The sequence below is a fragment of the Heliangelus exortis genome, chromosome 12 (assembly GCF_036169615.1).
Source record: "Heliangelus exortis chromosome 12, bHelExo1.hap1, whole genome shotgun sequence".
Lineage (NCBI taxonomy): Eukaryota > Metazoa > Chordata > Aves > Apodiformes > Trochilidae > Heliangelus > Heliangelus exortis.
The window spans coordinates 3,009,860-3,031,037 of NC_092433.1; the positions used below are offsets into that span (position 1 = coordinate 3,009,860).

Below are 21,178 nucleotides of genomic sequence, written 5' to 3' on the forward strand. Positions count from 1 at the left end.
GTCAGACTTTGGAAAAGATGGCTGAACTTGATTAGAAACTTTTAGGAACCACGGGGCAGCATTTTTTTTTTTATCAAAATATTCAAGTCTCTTTCCTCCCTACTCCCACTTTTGAATAATTCACAGCTGTAAACCCGTTTCACTCAGTGTTTCAAACATGAAAGTTGGCCTTTGATCTAGCATGGAGAGCTTTGACCCAGGAGGAATGTATTTATTAAAGCCAGAAACAATAGAGGCAAGGGTGGTAAACTGACTACCACCACTGCTTTTTTAAAGGCCACTGCCTGAGTTTACCAGGGTTGTGTAGAAAGCTTCAGCTTACACACGAAGTATAAAATATTGCATTTATTGGAGCTATTTCTTCTGTGCAGTTGTCCCCCCAAATCAGGAGTTAGGTATTCTAATAGTTTTCATTTATTAACAGGTTTTGAGCCCCTTTGCTCCCCTGTAGCTGTCTAAGAAGTGTCCTAGGACACAGGCAGCCAAGGTCTGAAACTGAGGAAGCTTCCAGCCCCTGCATTGTGTTAGGCACCTTTGAATTCCTTCCCAGGAGCCAGGGAATCCTGTTTGTTTGAGATACAAGTGGTCAGATCATCATTCCTACATCACTAAAGATTCAGTGATGTGAATGTACAGATTCAACATGACTCAGCTGCTCTTACACCTGAGGGCCCCAGCCAAGTTCATTTAGTTCTGGGTTTCCTTCTAGAATTGAAAGGAAACCAGGGGACCTTTTCAACACTGAGAGATGAACTTCCCCAGGTTTGTTTTAATATTACTCCAGTGGTAATGACATCTTCAGGTACCCAAAGACAGGCAGTCTGGACCTTTGGCATCATCCCATAAAGACCCAACTCTAGGCTGCAACACAGCCAGCTATTATTTCATGCAGTTCCAGCTGAGGAAAAAAACTGAAACAACGGTGTCAATAATCTCAGGACGAGGACCCAGAGCTGTGCAGTGCAGACATGAAGCAGTCTGCACCAGATGGCCAAGGAACTCAGCTTCTTTTCCTAGGATGGTACCTACAGGCAGCATCTCCACCAAGCAGTCTGGCACCAACCATGTCCTGAAGTTCCTGTGCTCCCATCACAGCCATTCCTGACTTCTTGCTGAGAATGTGGAGCAGCTGAGTCCCCAGCACTGTTCTCAGCAGGCAGAGTTCAGAGAGATTCTGTGCTGCAGTCCCATATGAAACTGCTGCCTTGGGATGAGTCCCCCTTTTATGGATTGGTTGCTCTGACAGGGTTGATGGCCTTCACCCATGCTGGCTGAGTGTACAGAGAGCCAGAAAATCTGTGCTGGGGTCCCTGAAGCTTCCTGAAGTTGCAGTCTCCATCCTCCAAATCGAGGCTGCTGTCCCCCTTAATCTTAACAGTTATGGAGAAAATCATAAACAAACACCAAGTGTAGGGCTGTGCTGCACAGAATGAGGTGAAATTAAACTGACTCGTAAAGCTCTACTAATTTAGCCTTAGAATTTCAGTGGAAATATTTTTTTTTTTGGCTAAAGACTTTATATCTGGGCTTGGAATAGCTTTCAGTTCCCTGGCTGTGACACCTGACCTCTGGCCAAGCTCAGAGCTGCAAATACTCAGCTTTGAGTCCAAGAATCATTCCATGCAGGCATCACTATGACAAAGTAGTATGATAAAAATCATGGAAAACACTGCTTTTTTCCAGATTTTTGAAAGGAACATTACAGAGGAGATGATTTCTTGTGGCAAGGCCAGAACACTAATGAAGAAGACTGCTGAGCCCATCATGTTTTACCTCCAGTTATCCCATGCAAAACTCCTGCTCGGGGCAATAACATTTCCTGACCAGCACCCAGTGGCAGTTCTGTTGAACATACTTTCCCTAATGGGACAGGATGAGTGACACAAGGACACAAATACAGCATCTGGGGCAGGAGAATACTGCACAGCCTGCTGTGACTCATGGGGTTTCCCAAGAAAAGGGAAGGAGCCTCTCTGAAACAGGTTGTGGGGCACACACTCAGTGCCAGCAACATGGGGAGCTACCCACACTCTCCTCAGCTTCCTGCTTCCTTTGCCATAATAACACAATCAAATGTCCTTAGGAGATAAATTATGCATTTGAGGCCACTGCCCTACTTGTATTTACATAGGGCTGGGGGTAGCAGCTTGGTATTATTCTTTGTTGTTTAATAAAGGCTTGAAGCCTATGTGTGGTAAAGCCCTCAGCCATGAATAGGTGATTTTAATACTCAGAACAAGCATTAGAAATCAGAAATAGTAGCTGGAAAAGACCTTCTAATCACAAGAATCCAACGTGGGTAAACTTGAATTTTTTTTTAGTCATTGCTGAGACAGAGACACACACGTGTGTAAGCCCAGATGCCTTTAGTGAGGCCATGCAGCTAATAATAGATTGCCTTCTGCTAATGGCAAAGCTGTAACAAAGCTAAAACCCAAATGCTCCTATGTCCAACAAAAGATATAAGATGCTGTACTGATATGTTAGTGACACCCAATACACTCCAGTTTCTTCCAAGCTTATTTTTATAAATCATAGAATCACAGAATGGGCTGGGTTGGAAGGGACCTCAGAGCTCATCAAGTCCAACCCTTGCTCCACTCCCCCCGTGGTTCCCAGCCCATGGCACTGAGTGCCACATCCAGGCTCTTTTGAAATATCTCCAGGGATGGAGAATCCACCCCTTCCCTGGGCAGCCCATTCCAATGGCTGATCACCCTCTCCAGAAAGAAATTCTTTCTAATGTCCAACCTAAACCTCCCCTGGCACAACTTGAGACCTCTTGTGCCCTCTTGTCTTGCTGAGAGTTGCCTGGGAAAAGAGCCCAACCCCCCCCTGGCTCCAACCTCCTTTCAGGGAGTTGGAGAGAGTGATGAGGTCTCCCCTGAGCCTCCTCTTCTCCAGCCTCAACACCCCCAGCTCCCTCAGCCTCTCCTCATAGGATCTGTGCTGGATCCCTTCACCAGCCCAGTTGCCTCCTTTGGATCTGCTCCAGCACCTCAATCTCCTTCCTGAACTGAGGGGCAAATGTTTCTCTGACTTCCTGGTGAACAGACTCTTAAAGTTTTTCCCCCTTGGGAAGTCTGAACAAGGCTTTAATTTCTGCTGAAAACAGAACAAGCCAGCCTGGGATCTTGCATCATGTTCTCATTGTTGCCATATTTCCTTTCTTCTTCACAATTTGAATGTATCAGTCAGAGTGTCCCCAGCTTCTGTGGGGGAAGCTGCATTGCACAGAGGTCCCTCCAGGCAATCCCCTCCCTGGGGGTTCTGATGAGCCCAGTCCCAGCACATCAGAGCTGGGATGATCAGGTGAATGGGGGCTCTGTGCTGTCCTGGGGTCTGGATCATTTGGGAGATTTCTATTAATTGTCTGGCTTCAAACATGCACTCTGCATGGACTTAGTTTGTTGGGTTTTTTTCCAGTGGCACAGTTTCAGACTTGAGCTCAACAGAGGACCAGCAAGGGGAAATCCTGCCCTCTCTCCTCATCACTCAGAGCAAGTGGGAGCTTCCTGGGTGTCCATACATTCAGAATGCCAAGAGCCTTGCATGGTGCTACAGGCCAACAATCTGATTTTGGTTGTCAGCAGCTTCTAAACCAAACACTGACATCCTCATATTCATCCAAGGTTTCTGGCTCACTTCTAGATTACAGACTGGCCTGGAAAGAGTTAACAATAACTTCCCTGCTGCCCTGCAGCAAATTTTCCTGTGAAATATCTGTATGTAGCTGGAAACAAAGACCTACCTAGGTAGAGGAGCATGAGGGCATCTGAAAACCTCTCCTGCAGCTGGCAGAAACCCAGTGTCTGCTGGTGAAGAAGAGTCAATAATGGTTGTGGCAGTGTTGGCTGGAGGAAAGGGGTGAAGTGCTTGAGTAGTTGAAGCCACTCTTTCAGGGGACTGTAGTCAAGTCCTGGATCACAAAGGTTCCTTACTGCTCACATCTTTCTTAGAATGTTTCTTGAAAAAAAACAAACACTGAGTCCCAGTGCTCACTGGTGGTCTGGGAGTCCTTAGCTGGCATCTCATGGTTCTAGGCTAAAAAATTCCAGCTATGGGGGTATGAAGAACATGTGGAAGCTTCTGCAACCAAGTGCTTGCAATCCAGGTGTCTGGGCTGATGCAGATGAGCAGCTCTGCAGTTCCTTAGTGAGCACAGGCAGAGAGGGCTCTGTGCCTGAGAGATGGGCATTGTGGTACAGTCCATGACCCACAATATGTGTTATTTGTGAGATGAGGCCTGGGAACCAAGCACAAAGATTTATCCCTTTGTACCTGTCCCTCAGCTGGTGGAGAGAAGTAGAAAAAAAAGAAAAATTGAGTTGCATTTCATGTTTTGCTTTTCAGCTGCAGGGAGTCAAGACAGGACAGCTGCCAAACAACAGGACAAGGTAAATACCTGCTCCAAACAAAAGTCCTACCAGGAAGCAGTTAACATCTAATTCTAAATTAGAGCTTCACTTCTTGGAAGTCATCTGTGAACTGTCCCCTGAGCAGAAGGTTACAGTGTGCCTGTGTATGATGTAATTGTTCTGGCACTAACAACCTGCTGTGAACTAACTCTCCTGGGATTATTTCATTCACAATAATTTAGTTACTGAGTTAATCCAGAGTGCTGGCCAAATTAGGGCACAGAACTAGAAAGAAATTCCTTGGACCTTTGGTCCAGTCCTCTTCCTATCACACACAAAAAAATTGCTCATTATCAATTGGGTGATGAGCTGCCACCTCAAATTCCTTCTTGTTTGAATGCTGCCTGACTGGATGGGGAAGCCTGAAGGATCATGAGGTTGTATGAACAAGACTATCACTGTTTTCTCTTTGTCATCTGATCAAAGGTTGGTTTGTTCATTAATGTCACCAGTTGAAAATACAAAGTTTTACCTATTTGGGTTTTTTTGGCTTTTTAGACTCTCCTCCTTAATATTCATCAGACAGAAAGCTGCTCATTCACCTGGTAATGTGTACAAGAGAAGACAGTGAATATGCAGAGTACAACCAAGTTGTAGTGAAATTGCACAAGTAGTGGTAAGTGTTTGAAAACCAAATTTTAAGACATTTTTGTAATGGGTACCTCCATCAAGTATATGTTGATTGGAATCATTTTAATGCCTAAATCTTTTAAGTTTTGTCTGTTGACATTTTCTGTCATTTATTGTGTTCCTATGAGTTACATAATCATATCTAGAATTATATTGAACTTGAAAAGCCTGTGATCATGAGCACTTGGTATTTATAGGATGGAGAAGTGATAACTGGTACTCTCAATGTAACAATTTAAGCTTGCTGAAAGTTTTCCAGCCAGGAGAGTTTTCCATCAGAAAATGTTGATTCAGTGGAAACTTATTGGGCTATTTCTGGTCAATCCTTAATCTCAGCATCTCTCTTTATGCTGATGGTGAAATGTATCCTGCTTAACTGATACTGGGGCTCATTTTCTCCTTCAGCTCTAACCTAGTGAAACTGTAGGCCCATCTTTAGCACTTTAGGGCTGTGTTAGTAAAGATGGAGGTACATCTCTTTTTTTTTAAAATGTCATTTCAAGCCCTGAAGTTCTGTTTTTTACTCAAAAGAAACTTACAGGTATGAACACGTGGTTGCCACTGCTAACTCCTTCCTCAATCTAGGTTTTTCCCTCCATTTACTGTCAGCTGACACGACCCATGGTGTATAAACTGGATTATCATCTTTTACACCACTTCAGTCTCCCCCTGTCAAGTGACTCTTGTGCACTGTAGGAATACCACAATCCATCCTTTCACTTCCATCCTTTCACCTCTCTCTGTACATTGCACTCTTCTGTGTAGCTCCTAAACATGATGAAAGCTGCTGCCTGACTTCTTGTCCACCCGAGCAAGGTCACATCACTCTTCCTGCAGTCCTTGCTTGGTTTTATGGCTGATGTTGCAGTAGAAACTTCCCTTCTGGCTTTTACAATGATCCTCTGGCTTCAGGCTGTCTCAGCCCTGAGGTCTCCCTGCTCCACACTTCTGCTGCTTTTGTCTCCCTTCAGAATCACCTCCCGTGGGGTGCCATAGCTGCCTCCTCTGCAGCTTTCCTGGGCCTCATTAACTCAAGCTGAAGTTTCATATTTCAGATGCCAGTTTAAGGCTTTGGTCATAATCTTCAAAGTAGTTAATGGATCAAGCCTCAGCTCCATTAAAGGCTGAAGTTTGATCTGTGAACCATCATGACAGCTGCATTTCCTTGGGGCAATGGAGATTACAAAGCCTAGGGGGAAGTCTATGAAAGGGAGGAAAAAGCCAGAAATGGGAAAAAATATCCAGAAGAGGTTCTACAGATCCAGACCTTTCAAAATTTAGTCACTCAAAACCTAGCAAACAAACAAACAAACAAACAAAACCAAAAAACCAAACTTAGCACCATCATTAAAACGAATTCTGAGTAAATATTTATTAGAGAGCTACCAGAAAGTCTGCTGCAAGTTGTGCTTTAAATACAAAGTTCTTAAATACCCAAGTGCTGGAAGATTGTGTTGTGTTGTGTTTGTTGTGTTGTGTTGCTGCATTCCCGGTGTTAGGAGATTGTTTGTATGAGGCAGAGTCAACAATGAAAATGGATGCAAAATATTCCAACAGAAACAATCAAATCCAGCTGAGTAGTCTCTTCTCCAAGAGGGACTTTCTGTGAAGCTGCTGATGAATATAGTACACAGTTTACTTTTGAAGTTAAACCAGGCTTTTTCATTCCTGTCCTAAGCTCAATGAGTGCATTTCAGGCTCAGTGTTTATGCAAACACAAAAGCCCCACTGGTTAATCTTCCATGGAGGTTTCAACCAGTTCAGTTAAACTGGTGTAAACACTCCTGCAAAGACTCTTAATTTAGTTTATGTCAATTTGGAATCTGTTTATGGCAACCCCAAATAAGCTATTCTCATACTGGACTACAAATGTCAGCCAACTTCTTGCACCCATTTTGACTGAGCTGATCTAAAATAGAATCTTCACGTAAACTGCTGTGACTTTCCTGCAAAGTGGAAACTTCTGGGGTGGATTGGCCTCTCCTCTGTTCTGCTTGTCTCGTCCTCCCTCTTGTGGCTGAGCTGAGGATGCACAGTGCTCAGCTCAAAGCCCTGAAATGGGTTGATGGGGTGGTCCTTAGCCATGACCTGGCCACCAGGACGGGAGACTGGCAAGGATTTTGGTGTCCCAAGATATATAGAGGGACAGATTTATAAAAAAGGAACGAGGAAAAGCTTGAAGTGGTTCATTTGAAAGCTGGATTTGTAATTATTTTGGAATATGGTAGCTACTAATTTAGCAGTCAGCATCTCTGTTGAAATTACTACATGAGTAGTAATGTAGTATATGATTAGTATATTACTGTTAGTATGCTACCAATACTGGTATAGTTTGTGCCCTGGGGGTAACAGGAAAGGAAGGTTGGCAAAGATGGATAAGCAGGAACTGGGGCTTGTTTGGGGTAGGGATGAGGAGAGAAGTTCCACAGGACAGCCCAGAGGAATAAGGCTTGCAGAGCTCAGAGGTGGTCCTGCAACTGCACTTCTAAACTGAGAGTCCCTTTTCATCCTTTGGTGGTTGCCAAGTGGCTAAAAATCTGGGTGCAAAGGAACTACTAAGCATCTGCTTTGGAGAGAGTTTGCCCCACAGAGGTGTTGGGGAACCCCTTTGCCTTCCTACCCTGCTCTGCCCAGCCAGGTCCTGAGGAGGTAGAAAGCAGGGGGGGTGAGCTGTGCTTCTCCCCAATGGGAAAGCTGCCCAGGGCTGCAGTAGAAGCACAGCTAAATTGTATGAAATGTCTTCCTGCCCTTACTTGGTCCTTCCCTGACTGATTACCTGACATAACTGAGAGGCCCTTAGATTTTCAGCATGCTTAGGGGAGGCCTGAAGTTGCCATAAGGATCTCAGTCCTGCATTCCCAGATTTATGTGATTGTTGTGGTGACTTTACTGACACTACTGTAAGGTTTTCTCATTTGAAAATCTACCTCAAAAGGCTTAGAGCCAGGTAAGTGCTCTGTTCTCTGGCTCTGCCCATCCAGGGTAAAGCTCTGGGTACATTCAGGCACAGGTTTTGCCTCTTGCATTCTGAAGGGCAGCCTGAAAGCTGGCAGCTCTCCATTTCTTCTCATCAGAGATGCAAAAATCCTATCTCGTTAGGTGCTAGGGATGGGAAACATCTTCTCCAGAGGCAGGGAAGTTCAGGACATGGGAAGCAAAAGGGAAGAAGCACCAAGTAACACTTGTGCAGCAGGGAGAAGTCCTCCTGTGGCCCTGCTTAGCATCTCAGGCCATCCACAGAAAGGTATTTGGGGAAAAAACAAGGGTGGTGGCAGAGGAAGGAGTTCTCAAGGAGAGGATGGGATTGACCTGTGACATTTTGCCCTGTGAGATGCCAGCAGGAGACACAACTCATCTGCCTTGTCTGTAGTGAAGCAGCTTGTGGCAAGAGCTGTGGGACTGGAGGGGCTCCTGGAGTAGCTGGAAGCTCCTGTGCCCAACAGGAGACCTGTGAGCAAGCAGGGGACATTCTGAGCTATGCAAAGAAATGAGCAGTTAGCTGTTGGGTTTTGCTGTGCTGCTAAAATCTGCTGTAAATTAGGAGTGAACATTCAGTGAGGATCAGCCTGAATTTTCTTCTGTTTTCTGGTTCTCAAAATGCTGACCACCTCTGGCCAGAATTAAGGACATTCAAGATCAGTGATGCTCTTTAGAAAGATCACCAGATCAGATGGAACACTGTGTTGCACAGCTCAGGAGTCACCTCCCAACAGCCCAAAGCAATCAACAGAATCCCCTGCACCATGCAAAATAATCACCAGAGGATGAAGTGCTTCTGTTTTGCTGGGATAATCAGGATTCAGAAATCATTATTACTCAAGATTTCTCTACTTTCAGTTATGTTGTCACCAGATGTTGGATTTTCTGATCTCTGGAGGACCTGTGACCAAGTTCAGCCTAAGCAAGCTGCAGAGATTGTCAGGGAGCAGCAAGTGTCAGCAGCTCCCTCAGGGACAGGGACAAAGCCAAGGTCCAGCCCCATGGTAACCAACCCAGATCATCCCACAAATTCACAGTGATGGGACAGAGCCAACAGTCCAGAAACCAGGGCCAGGATCAGATCTGCTGGCTGGGTCCATGGTTAAGAGCCAGATCCAAGGTCAAGCTGGGAGGTCAGCCCAGAGGTGAGGATGAGTGGGGTCCATGGAGCATGGCTGGGGCCAGGACTGAAACTCCAGGGCTGTAGTTAGGTGCAGCTCCTGGGCCCATGTACAGGGTGAAGGAACCTGGTGAACCAAGGCTGGTCAAGGCCAGGGGTCTGTTAGTGTCCTCAGGGCCCTGAGACCCAGTGTGAAGGTTGTAGGTGACTTCTGGCAGTGCCTCTAAAGAAAATTTGTAGAGAAGGCTAAAGAATCCACGTGGGGAAGGTCTCAGGTTGGGACCCCAAAGGGTCTGGAAAGACTGGCAAAACTTTCCTCAGCACATCTTGGAGAAGCATGGTCAGGAGAGAGAGAATTTATGCTTGTTAAACATGTAAGGAGTCAGTTTGGCTGTGATCTGCTCAGAAAACACCAGGTTCCCATGAGGCAGAACCAGTGTTCACCTGGTCAGCTGCTGTGGGATTCAGCCCTGAGAGGAGGAGCAAGGGACACGGAATTAAAAGTGATCCTGAGTTCCCTTTGTCTTGGTTATCCTCACTGCTTACTGAATTGGAATGTAGGGTGGGAAAGGTCTTCAAAAGAACAGAGAGGATGAAGCATCTCTTCCACACTGAGGGCCAAGTAGGTCTTTGATGATCCATAGAACAAAATTACTGTCATTCAGCAGCAGGATGGAAAAAATTCACGTGGCTATTTAGCTTTAGGCTGGAGTTGTCCATCTGGCTTCATAGTCTGGGCTCCTCCTCTCAGATCTTGTTATTCCTCTGTGTTGAGGAGCAGTGAAGTGACAAGTGTCAGGGAAGGAATGGCACCAGTGCAGAAGTTCCCCTTGCTAACAGCAGTGCTCTAAGGTACTCATAGACAGAATGAAAACTGGACAAAACTCTTGCCAAGTTCATCTTATTTTTTTTGCATGCATTATTCAGCTCACTGACACAGACATTTTGGACATCCTGCTCACATGGTTTGCATTAAAGCATTATGAAATCCCAAATTTTTGGTGCCAGATGGTTTTGGATTACTTTGCTTGTATAAAGGGCTTAATTTGGGTGCATGGAAAATGTAAAATACTCCAGTGATAGCTTTAGCAGGACTACACAGTCTGCCTTTGCTTTATTCATCAGCCATGCTATCTGCCTTCTGCACATTATATCCCTAGTCATGATACAACTTAAAAACATGAATTTAAATGTACTGACTTCCCAGAACAGGCCCTGTTCTGTGAAATGCTTCAAGGGATTGACGTGAAAGGAAATATTCCTAAAGCCCCACCACGGTGAGAAACCACAGGCTGAATAAAAATAGCCCTCTCCTCCCAAACAGACACCTCCTGAGAATGCACCCAGCCTGCTCCTGAGTCTGAAGTGAGAAGAGGGAGAATGGGTAAAGGTCAAACATACAGCTGTTGTTCCTGCCAGCCAGCATTTGCCTTGCTTTCCTTGATGAGCTGAATGAGCTTTTTAGCCACTGCTCACAGGGCTCACATTTTTCAGGGGATCTTTTCTGGGTGCAACAGATGAGCCTCAGGAGTATAAATACGGAGTCCACTTGAAATCAGATCTGTTGGAATTCACACATCCTGCTCTGCAGGGCAGGAATGGAGTGAGATGCTCCTTGCATTTCCTGAATTCCACCCTCCAGGGACCACCCTCCCAGCACGTACCAAGGGGCTTCTGCTTTGTCACCACTCAAATATAGAATGACTTCCCCCAGCCAGTCCCCCTCCCAAGTGCAAGTGCACAGTGCTGGCCTGCTGAAGCCAGGAGCTTTCTAGGATCCAGTCACAAAACCAAGCCAGCCTGACTTTTAGCAGAGCACTTGCAAAGTTCCTTCTTTAACTGGATGTGGTTGGAGTTGGTTTGTCAGAAGCTGCTGTGGATGGGGAGGCAGTGGCTGGCTAGGGACAGCCTTTCTCTCAGCCTTCTCCTCTCTAGCTCATCAGAAATAGATTGCTCCTTCTCAGGGGCAGCACAAAAGGGCAGGCCTGACGTAAGGGCAGGGATCTTGTTGTCAGAGGCACAAAGGGAGGCAGAGGCTGGGAGGGGTTCCCCTGGCTCTCCTCAGCCCCTTCCAGCGGGTTGCACCTCCCCAGTTTCCACAAAGATTTCTGTCCTGAGCTTCAGCCTCAAACCCAGAACCAGAGGCACCAAACAGAAAAGCAAAAGAGGAGTTTCAGTTCAGGTTTGCCAAGAAGTCTGTGTTTCCAGTTGCACTGCAATAAATAAAAGATCATTGACTTGCATGGCACAGTCTCTAAGCAAGCTGGAAAAATCTCTTGTGAGTCATTTTCCTTTTGTGTTATTCTCTAAAAAGAAAGTGAAACAAAGCAAAACTTAGGAGTCCTGTGAGCTGACATCAAAAGCCTTGAGTTCCACATCAGCTCAGCACTGAACAGTGGGCAATTAGAAGCTTACAGAGAAATCCTGAAGCCCTGTGACCACTGGGCTCTGCTCCCAAGCCTGGGCTGAGTTTCCCCAGCTGTGTCACCCCAGCAGAGCTGCTGCAAGTGTCCCAGCTGGGACTGGGCTGAGTGAGACCTGGAATTTTGAGGGAGGTGGAGGTGGAGTAAGAACAGTATCAAGAAGAACTTCAGGCAATAACAAGGCACTGGGATCTTGCTGAGGTCAGCATCACACCCAAGGCTTGGAAAGGCTGACTCCAATGGATTAAGTCATAACCTCCAGGCTGGGCATGTGCCAGTGGCTTTGCACAACTCCTCTCGAAGCCCTGGGCTGGGGTAAATTCCAGAGAGGAGTTTTTAGAATTCAAGGGTCAGTAGAATTAGGTGTAAGGGTGAGATGGGGAAGTCTGTGAAGCAGCTACAAAGCTTAACATTGCCTTCAGGTGCAGGCAATGCAGGTAAATGTTCTGTAGGCTCTGTATTGGTAGAGAGGGTACTTGAGCAACCTCTGCTCCAAACGAATGATTAGCATGGAGGAACTTGTGTGAGTGGTTTGTCATACTCTTTGAAACCTTGTTTAGCCTGTGCTCTATCAGTCATACACTTTTTAAAACTGGAAAGGCAGAAATTGCCCTGTCTTCCTCACCTTGTCTCTCCCACTGGCTCCCCTGTCTATCCAGATGCAGTCCAAGGAGGGACAGAATACTGTATTATTTACCAGTGTTCTCCTCTGTGGTGAGCTGCTTATGACTCTACCAAATTTTAATAATTTTCCTACATTTTTCAATCCAAATGTCTTCCTGGTTAGACACACCCTCAGTTTATATTGGGACAACTTAATAAAACTGATCCAACAATTTCCAAGGATGACCCTTGGCTTAGAAGAAGTTCCTGTGACCTCTTTTCTCCCTTGCCCTGGGGTTAAGACTTAACCTACAAGTGTGGCCATTCCTCACTGCTGAGTGGCTGAAACACAGAACCTTTGAAAATGAAGCATATACACTTTGTCACCACCTGTAAAAAAACTGAGTTTGTGTGACCTGTCTGGTATCACACAGGTGACCTGGGACACAAGCAGAGGTAGAACTCAGTCAGCCAGGGCAATACTCAGTTCTCTGAGCCATGAAATTGCCCTTTCCTGTTGTCTCCTGTCTCACTGTGCACCTCCCAGCTTTTCCAACCAGGTAAATGTTCCATTACCATGCAATGACCCCAAGTCACTCCAAGGAGACTGGGAAAAAGGGGCACTGAATTATTTCACTACAGGCTGCTGTCATTTTCTCCACAAAAGTCCTAAATTTAGGTTCTATCAGCAAACTTAACTCTAGCATGTCCCCCTGGCCTACAACCTTTTGGATGTATTCTAATAACTGGTATTGTTTTCTGGAGGAATTTTGTCAAGAACTTAAATTCATCACCAAAATTCTGCAGTTACAGTCTCACTGCTCAGATCTCTGGGCCTAAATAGTTACCAATTATATTCACCAGTACTACTGGATGGGCCCAAAAGGCACCTTCTTGTTTCAGCAGAGGGAGGTTTCATTTTATTTAATGTAAATTCAATGGAAGAGCCCACTCTGAGCTTCCCTTTACACACTCACAAGGGGAAGAGATTTCAGTGCCCACCAGCTGAGGAATGATGAGCTGTTTGATTCATGCACCTCCCTCTTCTTCCCTCAAATTCAAAACCTGTCCAGACTTGCTGGAACCACCACCTTTAGGGAGCACAGGTTCTCAGCTCCCTGCTGAAACAATCTGACTCTCAGTGATGGTGTTGCTGAGACATTTCAGTCCTCAGGACCACCTACAACCCAACTTGGAGGTGTACACAGGGGAAGTTACAGCCAGCAGGACTGTGGAGGTCCTGCAATTGAGGTCTCTATTTTAAACCAAATGCAGGGAGCTTTTAATTTCTCTTGGAGGCTGGCAGGAGTTTCATGACCACAAACCTGTTCATCAAGTTGAGTAATTAATGTGTTTGTTTCTCTATGTTCCAGTGTCAACGTTAGTCACTGGATGAATGTTTGTAACCACAGAAGGCTCAGGCAACACCCAAGGTCATTCCCAACTCAAAATCTGAAAACACATTCTTGATGTGCTTTCCACTTGCTATCATTTTTATTCCTTTTCCCTCTTTGAAGCTGCTTCCAGGAAAATGATCATGACCCTAGCAGATAATGTCTTGCATTCTGGTGCACACAAAAGATAAAAGCATGTGATATTTTGGGGCAAAATATCATCCCCTTTCTTCAAATGCAAAAATTATTTGATTCTATTTTTCTTCAGTTTTCAGGAATATCTCATTTTTCTCTTAACTTCACCTTTTCCCTCTCTTTTACTAAATATCAGTATTGTACCATTTTCAAAACATCCTCCCAGATGACTTGTTTTGTTGGTATTTGGAGATGGATGTTTATGATACAGTTATGCCTAAATTTTCAGTTGCCTGAATCTCAAAGGAAGATACTTTTAAAGAAGATTTTAATATGAAGTGGACCTATTAAAGCTGGTGATAATACTAATAATCTGAGGCTGAGTTCTTGCATATTTAATTAACATATTATCAAGTAGGACACCAGAAAGTAAAACCAAATTATACTTTTGATCAAAGGGAGGATTTTAACTCCATTTTAGTGAATAATGAATGCAACACAAACACAATTTCTGCATCATTTTCTTAGGTAACTCTATCTATTTTTGAAGTGTTTACATAAATTATGAAACAAGCATCATATATGGTGTATGTTTTCCCATCAACCTGGAATTAGAGGTGCCCTGAAAGCCAAGTGTCTGCACCAAGAGTTCTGAATCCCTCTGCACAAATGGAAGTAATGTGCAAAAGAGCCCAGTGATGCTTCAATCACTCAGGTGGTTGACCAGGGATCCCCTTTGGAAGTATAAATAAGCATTTTATTCCACCCATCTGTGTCTGGAACTCAAAAAGAAACTTTGCTGACAGCTCTCCTAAAAATTACATTAGAGCTGTTGTGTTCCTGCATTTTACTGTTCTTGTAGAAGCTTCCTAAAAGAACTGGGATCAAAAAACTGGCCAAATCTAATTAACAGAGCTTCCAAGCAGATCCTGTTTTCTACCCTATGCTTCAGCACTGATCCTGTTTATCTTCTTCCCTTCCCAAGGTGTTGTAAAGGAGGTTAATAGTGTGAGCCACTGGGAAAAAAAAGCCTTCAAAGTGTGATGTGTCATTGCTCATGCAGTGAGGTAAGAAATTCAAACTCCATTTCCACATCTGCTGAAAGCCCTGGGTTTGCTCTGACTCCCCCATCAGTATTAAGACCAAGATCTTTTAAAAAATCACTTACTATTTTGCACTAAAAACTCATCCTATGTTTAACTCATATCTCAGGCAGACTGGTTCCTGCTCTCTTCTCTTTTTATTGGGTGATATTTTCTTCCCCTTGCTATGAGTGAGCTTTCCTTGAGCAGCAGGCTGGGCAATGGCTTCATTTCTGCTCCTCTTAATGCAGCTGGGTCAAACTGCCTGCAAGAAGAAACATCTTTCAGTTTAATTGTTTGTTTCTGCCAGCTTGGGATGTAAGAGTGCTTAATCCTATCATTTTAATAATAGTTATTTCCAAGAAGAGCCATGTGAGGCCCTTTCCTGAAGTAAAGGACTGGTGGTACATTGTCCTGCTGTGGCACTGACAGAGCAAGATAGGACCTGAGCTGAAGATCACAACCCACGTGCAGTGCTTTGGACAAGAATCTTTTGCACTCTGTGTCATTCTGAAGTCATGCAAAACGTGTAAGTGGGTTTTCCTGCCACTCCAGAGAGATCACAAGGCAAGGAAAACCATCAGGAGAAACAAAATCTCACTGCATGCATTGCAGAATAGAAATAAGCAGCTTCTTAAAGGCCTTGTAAAACTTCCTCAGTTTCCACAGAATGCAGGGTTAAGGCATTCCTGTGTTAGCTGTGGATATAATGGAGGCTGATGAGATAAATCCATGAAAATCCAGGGCTGTCCTTCTCCATGGGCATGGAGACTGCATATTCCAGAAAGAGCTATTCCTAGATTCCCTGAGACTAGTGTACCCCAAGATTTTACAATAGTCATTTTTAAAAGCTGGGAAATAGAAGAAAATTCAGAGCAGGTCACACTTATTGTGAATTATGAACTATGAATTTTTGTGGCAGACCTACATGGGCCGTGAGTAAATCCTTTTCTGAAAGCCAAGACTTGGGTAGCTACTCACTGAGTTAAATTTTACATGTTAATGAGAAGCCTAGGAAATGGAGAAGGTTCCTTCCTAAGTAAAAATCTTGCTTAAAACACTGAAATGCACTCAGGGGAAAAGCAAACACCACTGAGCAGAGCCCCAGGCAGCCCCGAGCTGAACCTCCACAGCCCCAGGTCAGGATCAGCCCCAGAGGTGCCAAGGTGACTTCCAGCAGCCCCCAGCACCTCTGTGTTGCAATGTCCATTGGCATTCCCAAGGCTGAAGTCCACAAATCAACTTGGGAATATCCCAACAGGAGAAGAGAAGAATCTGGCCATAGGTTTTGAGATGAAGAAAAAGATGCTTTGTGGTTTTAGGATGGTGTCACTGACTAAAAGCTTGTGTTGAAGCTGATGATTTTTTCTACTTGGTTGGAGCAAACATCTGCAAGTTGAGCTTTGTTGTTGCAACCAGCTAGAAGAATATGTTATTGTATAATTGTGAGGAGAATATTGTTTCATTTCTAATTCACATGGACTTGAGCTGAAAGGAGTGGAAGTCAGGACAATTTACAAGAGTTTTCACCTGTAAAACTTCACCCTGCAGTTCCAAACATGGTGTGTTTGCACTGCTGGTGAGCACCACAGTACCTGGGCTTTCATGGACCTTTAACATCACCTCACCATTATTATTTCTTTAACTTTCAGCTTAGGACATACTTAAAGCAACTCTCTTAACTCAGCCCTGCAGATTATCCAACATGTACAGCTTTACCATAACTTTTCATGCTGGTATGTCTGCTCTGATGCTTTTTTCTGTGTCCAAGCCAAACACCTTTTTAGGACCTTTTGCTCATCCTCAGCTTGCAGGTTCTCATGCAAGTAAAGTGAGGCTTGCCTGATTTATGCCATAAAAATATCCTAGGAACTGTTTCTCATGTCTGCTGGTAAAGCCTGATGGTTCTCCTTTGGTAGCTGGTTGAAATGACCATGGAACTCAGTTATCTTTTTGTTATTGATCAAATTTCCATTTTGCAGATAATTTCTGCCTTGGCTGGGAGTCACTCAGACTGCTCCAGTGTGTCTGACAGACACACTCCCTGGCCTGGCTTTTACAGCTTTAAGTGAATGTCTTTTGTAATCATCTTCTGGTCATCAAAAGGGGATTTCTGATAATGAAGTTTGTACTGCTCCTTAGTATGTGATGAAGCTGAAAGGATGCTGTCATTTTAATGTCATAACTTTGCTTGATCTCATATATGCTCTGCACTATTCATGTTAAATAACACACTGGAAAAAAAAAACACTAAAGCAGATAAATCTCTGTTATGTGAACAAACTTTTTTCCCCATTAGATGTCTATCTTTCTACATAGAATTGATGTCTGAAAGGAATGTGGCTATAATATTTTCCATTAAATTACCATGCTGCTAAATCATTCTTGGCCAAGGCTGTGACAAGGTGGAACAATTCAATTGCTTGCTTAACAGATTATTCCAGTACTGATGTAAAGGGAAAAAGAAGTTTTACTTGTTATTTCAGTAGTGAGATGAAGTAGGGAGAAGTTTTAATTCCCTTTGCTTTGCCAGGCTGCAAACAGGACACCAAATAGGATCTATTTAATAAATAAACACTGAAAGTCTCTGGCCCATCAACAGCCAAGTCCTTACTCAGCCTCTTTGTGAAACCACTTGGAGCCCAGCTAAGCACAGCTAAAGAGTCTCTTTCATTTCTGGATCCAAGCTGAGGATTCCTGCATCCAAACTGGGTTAGGAACCTGATACTGGGGAGAGGTGGGACAGTGACAGGACAGAGCAGCTTTGCTTTTGTCCCTCTCTTCCAGGCTCTAGCTGAGTCAGATTAGAACAATCTATTTTCTCTGCTTACAGCTGCCTCTTGAAAACTGAAAAAAGTTGTTCAAGCACCTGGATATTTTTTTCCTAGGAATCAATTCCCTGGAGTTAACTGGAATAGCCATGAAGAGATGCTCCTTACAGAAGGTGATATTTCTGGGGTCCAGCTGCAGCTGCCTGCCACCCAACAAGGTGGGATGACTGTGAATCTCACGTGCAGAGTTCATAATCCATCCTACACTTTTAGCAACTTTTAGCAACTGGAAGTGATATTCCTTTGGAGTCACAGGTCAGGAACACCCTGCTGAAGTAAACAGAACTGCCCAAGCATTCAGCAGACATATGAATATCAGGGAAGACTTGGGCCCACACAGTCAAATCACATTAAAGTAGTAATATTTGCAGTTGGTTTTGGAATAAAACATTATGAAGAAATCTTCTGTCACTGGTTCCTAGTCAGGAAAACTTAAATTTTGGAATTACTTGTGTAAATCACTGGGAGAAGTGAGACAAGCATCTGGAAGCAAGCAAGCAAGCACCCAGGGCTACAGATTGACTGCAGCAGATGCCTGAGGCTCAGACAGCTGATAGATAATAAACCCACCCCAGTGTGCTCCAGTGCATGCCTGGGACCACCAAGGGCACCTCCTGACCTTGGCTTTACACTGCAGCATTTTAACCTTAGGGCATGGCCCAGAAATAGAAGCAGCAGCACTACAAAATCTGACCCTTTAGTTGAATATCCCATTTGAGAGGGATGCCAGAACTCCAGCAAGACTCTAGATGTAAACATCTGCTATTATTATCATGGTATAGAGCCTAAGCTGTTCACCCTGCAGGTCACAGAGATTATTCTGAGGCTGTTTCATGTGTCTGCTTTGCTGGCAGCCTTCAGCAGGGGCTGCTCCATTGGGCAGGGTACACTTATCCCAAGTGCAAGACAGCCCAGCAGACAACAGTGTAATTTTTAACACTGTTGACAGCTTCACAGATGTTAACAGTTGCCTCAGTGGTACAATTGGTGGTGTGGTAAAAGGAACTGATAGCTTGAAGATGGATATAGTACAAAATACTAAAGCATACTGAGCAGCTGGGAGCCAGCAGGTTATTCCAGAGGTTGTTTTAAAAAATAATAGCAAAACTAGGTTTGGGTGTCTTTTTCACATTAAAAAAACATGGTTTAGGGAATATTTATTCAACCATTTCCTCCCTGTGTCCCAGTCTCGTACACTGATGATCACTTTTGTTGGATGTGCCCTCATCTGCAGGTTTTGTCTTCTCACTTCCATGTACCATGGATCTGTTCCTTCAGGACTTTGCCCTAATTGTGTCCTGAAGGATTCTCTCTTCCTTTCTACCATGTAAGCTCCAGCTTTTTATCCCACAGGACATTCTGTATGACTGATTTCATGTATTTTATAGACCTTCTTGCACATTTAGAGAAGCTGTCTGGCTAATGAAGTCATCTGTATCATCAGCAAAAGATAAGTGGAATAGCTCACTTAAAAACACCTTAAAATCTCAAAGCCACAGCAGAGTCACTGAGCACTTTTAATAATCTCAGGGCCAGGAGTGTACTAATAAACTTCTCCACAGTTCTGCCCATTCCTCAATCCTCAGCCACATCCTGAGCTGCTCTGCAGCACCTTGGTCAGGAGTGGGACAGCCCTGTCCCTCCTGGGGCTGAGCTCAGCCTGGCCACAGGACCTGCCCCTGATCTCCAAATTGCCATCAGCTCAGAGCTGCCTCCTCAGGAATCCCTTCCCTGATCCTCCTGCCTCTCCCCACCCCAGGACCTGCCCTGCCTGGGTGCCACCTTGGTACCATCTTTGGGTCCTGGCTTCTTGTCCCCCGGGGTGGCACTTGGCCCTCAGTGGTCCCTGCCAAATGGTGTATGCATTGCTACTTGAAATTATAACTCTAAAAATATTCAGAGTAGTTTTTCAGACATATTTAAAGGTTTCATTCTCTTCAGAGGAATAGAAGGGTGTCTGGGTAGCTGGGACCCAGTGGTAGCAAAGGAAGTTCCTTGTGCCTGACTAAATGTGGGTATCTGTGGGGAGCTAACTCCTCATCCTGGTATTATTAGATATATGAAACAAGGAAGGATTTGAAATCTCATCAGCTAATTATAACAAATTAAAATGAACTAAGGATCTGGAACCAGTCACTAGGATTGCTTCTCTTTAACCATAATAATTTTACCCTGCACAGAGCTATCTCAGCACAGACATCCTCACAAAAAAAGAATACAGGAGTCTATGAGCTAATTCAGCTGGGAAGCTTGAACATAAAGATGAATCCAAGAGGCACAGGCAGATCTTTCCTGGTATCTGTTGCATCACCCAGGGGATTATGCCTTCTGTGTTTTAAAAGTCTCTTCAGATGGGCACTGAAGCTTCCTGCACTGTTATACATCTGGGCAAGCACTACCCAGGGTCAGCCTTCCCCTTCCCAGCACCCTAACTGGTGCCACTGGGGTTTTATCAGGCCTCTTACTCAGCCAGCTGACTAGGATTTTCTTCAATAAATAAATATACACAGCTCACTATTCTTTCTTTCAGCAACAGATGATTCTCCTTCTGCAGAAGTAACCTTGGTGGATGATGCTCTGACTCACTGGGCTTAAACCAGGTAAAATGGGCTTCCCTTAGGTGCCACTGGAGCACAGAATGGTACAGGTGATGTGTTGAGCTTGGAGAGGGACAAAGCCACTTGCCAGTCTCTAAAAACAAATACTTTCCCCCTTTGCTATTCTTGTATCATTGGAATGAAACTTAAGGCAGAGGCTGGGGCAAAGCATTTTAAGGCAGAACTCTGGAAAGGTTCCCTCCTGCCAGGGCAGTGAGTGGGAGAGACACCAACCACTTGTCCCAAAACTGTTCCTGACAAGTGGTTTTCAACTAAACCATACCCCAAAAGCTCAAAAACTATACTTTTCAATACTCATGATCACTAGCAATTACTTTAGGTCTCTTTGGTTTTGAAAAATCCCACAGACATAGTGAAATAAGATTTACTTCAACAATAAAAAGACAGGGCTGAGAAGCAATGACAATTGCCCAGCAACTGAACCAGCTTTCTGCCCACATGTCCAACTACTCAGAGGAAAACAATGCAAGAAACATTCATCACAAAATGGGATTTGTTGTTTCACTTGGACTTAAAATTATTTGGCTCTTCGTCCAACACTTCTAAGAACTGTCAGCATTAGGGAAGATTTATTGCTGAAACAATAGATTACCTATTACTGTCCTTAAGCTCCTTCCAGAACAATTTGAGAACAATTCATAAACTGTTCTTGAGGACTGGAATTTTGGGGGCAGAGCTAACACAATGGAGAAGTCTGGAACTGAGATGAAATCGTATTTTCCTTGCCTATTAGAAATGTTAAGACTTGGTACTTGTTTTCTGTCTACTTTGTTTTCCCTGGGAAGCACTAACTGAGCCAGGAACAGCTGTTATGCCTCTAGCTTTTGTTCTTTTAACTGCAAGACTATCCTTTGCCTAAATAAAAAAGAGAAACCTGCAAAACAAGAATTGCAAGCTTTATTAAAACACCACGAGCCAAATTAATTCTTGAGGTAGGAACACACA

At 44.3% G+C, this 21,178-nt stretch overlaps 1 long non-coding RNA gene across 4 annotated transcripts in view; it reads left to right on the forward strand.

The window, feature by feature from the left end:
- The window catches only part of LOC139801379 (uncharacterized), a 34,605-nt gene extending 16,150 nt beyond the window's left edge, over nucleotides 1–18,455 (forward strand). For 3 of the 4 annotated variants that reach the window (XR_011728184.1, XR_011728186.1, XR_011728185.1), the window contains 4 exons: nucleotides 3,427–3,504; nucleotides 4,917–5,034; nucleotides 14,688–14,769; nucleotides 17,673–18,455. This is a non-coding gene — a long non-coding RNA (uncharacterized lncRNA). The remainder of the gene's footprint in view (nucleotides 1–3,426; nucleotides 3,505–4,916; nucleotides 5,035–14,687; nucleotides 14,770–17,672) is intronic. The other variant, XR_011728183.1, reaches the window with a different exon arrangement.
- The last annotated feature ends 2,723 nt before the right edge of the window (nucleotides 18,456–21,178 follow it).